Genomic DNA, 3,200 nt, shown 5'->3' with positions numbered 1-3,200 from the left:
TGTCCCCTTGTGGGAAAACATGGTTTTCTATTTCCTTCCCTAAATCTTCCCACTCTTTGTCATTTTTAAGTATTCCATACATTACACCTAAACTCCTCTTTCTCCTACATGGTTTATATAAAACGTTTCGGAAAAATAGATTAATTTCGGATATTGATACATTGCCTCAAAACTCTTCCAAATACATCCCTTGAGCATCGACACACTTTTGCCAGTTGCTTATCCAGGACTCGATCACTCTCTGGTAGGCAGAATGTCCTTAAGGGTATGCGTGCAAGCTTCTTTGGCGAGTCCCATTATGATGGTGTCCTTCGATGGATGGTGGATTTCACTTTTAAACGTGAATAGGGAATTGCCTGCTGGTGGCCAATTGAGACTGTAAGGGTGTATGGGAATCGTAAGCATGCCATTGCAGAAGGTCTTCGCAAGCAGATACACTCGACTCTGCTCCTGGTCGTCTGTCCAAAGACCTTCGGGAGGACGAGTTTAGCGTATATCTGTCACATCACCAAATTTTCAGTGATAATAATAATAATAATAATAATACTTTATTCATTTTAAAAATGGTACAACCATATTAAATGTCATCAATCATAATATTACTTAATATATAAACATAAGTTCTTAAATGTGATGAAGATTGTCACAAAAGAATTCATCCAAAGAGTAAAGTGGGTGAGCAAGTAACCAGGTATATACCCTATTCTTGAAACTCTGGATACCATCTGATTTCAACTGAGTAGGCAGATAGTTATACAGTCGTATGTTCATATTGTGAAATGTGTTGTAAGTTGATGACAATCTACAATAAGTAGTATTTAGATTCGATTTACCTCTTGTGGAATAGTTATGGAGGTTGGATCTTAATTGGTAAGTTTCTAGATTAACTTTCACATGAATCAGAGCCTTAAAGATATACAAACAAAATACAGTCATGATTCTATACCTAATAAAAAAAGGTTTGCAGGAATCACGTGGTGGTATATTAGCAAGAGAGCGAATAGCTCTCTTTTGCAGTAGCAAAATTTGTTTAACATGAGGGGAATGACCCCATAACTCAACACCATAATTCAAATGACATTGAAAGAAGGCATGGTAAAGTGTTAAACAATACTCATTTGAAATGATAAAGTTGAGCTTTCTTAACATATAAACAGCTTTACTAAGTTTATTACAGGTCTGACTGATGTGAGTCTCCCAATTAAGTTTTGTATCAATATAAATTCCTAGTATTTTAGCAGTTTCAATATCAGTTGTTTTTGATTTAAGACTGCACACAATATGCTGAGTTTTGTTAGTATTTAATTGTAAATGATTAACATCAAACCATTCCTTTTAATTTTAATTAATAGTTTGCACTGTCATTTTATCAATACCAATACAATCCGCGGCCATGCACACACATAAATGATGGTCTGAATTCAGCACTTCATGCACACACCAGGAAAAATTGTGACCAACACTTTTTATACAAATCTTGTGTTTTGCAGCTTCTGCCATTTCAGAATGCCTAAAATTTCAATTATACTACCTGAGATTTTCTACCTACTCAATACATATCTGGCTGCCCTCTGTTTCCCTTTTTCTACCTGTATCTTTTTAATATGTCACTTCACAGAGGTCCTATTCTATGGACAAGTATTCCAAGATAGGGCGAACCAGGACTTTATATGCTTAAATGCTAATAATAAGTACATACAAGGAGTAAAAATTTTCTATGGTCAATTATATTCACAGTCAACTGATATTTATTTCATAAAATATTTATGTAAATTTATTTGAAATAAATCGAATTGAAGTTTTATCTGGGTGATTATCTATTACTTTATAAGTAGCACACACAAATTAATACATATAAAATAAATTAAAAAATGGAGTCATGAAGAATTAATTACTGTCCTGGAAAACAGGCTTAAGATTATTTTCCTGGTAGACAATGATTTGTGAATTCTTCACTCTTCAAATTAAAGTATTTTTATGTTTTCTATGTTATTTCAATGTCCATAAAATCAGAAAATACTTGAATAATGTAGAAATTGGTAGGATTATATCATATTGAATTATGCACCTTAATACAATTTTAGGTGAATTTCAAAGAACAAATTGTGTTGATCCTCATTGGGAGAGAAATTATTGTGATTATTATCATTATTCTACTGGTTATGTAGTTTTTGCAGTACAGCCTAAACAATAGCACAATGGTATATTTACTTGCCTCTCCTAGCAAAATACAGCCTGCAATCGGGCGCTACAGCAAGCCCCTCTTCAACTCCATACACTCCCTGCCCCCCTTCATCCAATCAAGCATATTCATCACATTTTCTCCTTCCTCATTTGCCTAACATCCTCCCCAGTCTTATCTCAATTTTCAACATCTCACTACCAATCACTATGCATTGCATCCATTTTTCTATCTCCTCATGATTTCTCCCAACAATCCTCTCCCCTCCCCCGCCAGCACTTCCTCCTATATTTTCTTTTTTCTCCATTTCAGCTTCTCCATCCTACTCAACGCCCACATTTCAAAAGTCTCAAATCTACTTCTACCATCTTGATTCAGTGATCATGTTTCTGCGTGGTATATAAATACACTCCATATCAAAGTTTTAATGAGCCTTTTCTTACCATCAAAATCAGTGTCTCTGTCATCAACTCCCTCCTCCTTGTGAAAGTTTCTTTGCAAAGTGCAATTCTCTTCCTTACGTCCCAACTACTTTGACCGTGTTGGTCCAAAACACTCCTGAGATATGTGAACTGTTCTACCTGCTCTAGTTTTTGCCCTCCTATTTTAATGTTTAGCTTAGCCTTTTTCTTCCAGGAAAATTGCACAACCTTTGTTTTATTAATATTGGTCCTCATCCCATACCTGTCGCACTGAATTACCAATTCACTCAGCAATGCTTGTAACCCCTTGGCTGACTGACAAACTAAAGATTGGTCATCAGCAAACCTAATGATTTTAAGAATTCCCTACCCACTTTAATTCCTGCCTCCAGTTCTTCCCATGCCTCTTTAATCATTTCCTCCACATATACGTGCATACGTTGAACAGCACTGGTGATAAGCACTGGGGCAACTTAAACCTCTTCCTAACACTTCCCATTCCGGCTCTCCGTTTTCCATTCGCACCTGAGCAGTCCGAAACATGTACAGGTTGCTGATTAGCCTCCTGTCCTTCAAGTATATTCCTATTTTCTACA

The sequence above is a fragment of the Hetaerina americana genome, unplaced genomic scaffold, assembly GCF_022747635.1.
Source record: "Hetaerina americana unplaced genomic scaffold, ioHetAmer1.1.p SCAF_28, whole genome shotgun sequence".
Lineage (NCBI taxonomy): Eukaryota > Metazoa > Arthropoda > Insecta > Odonata > Calopterygidae > Hetaerina > Hetaerina americana.
The sequence above is the reverse complement of the archived record's forward strand: the minus strand, read 5'-3'. Positions refer to the sequence as shown.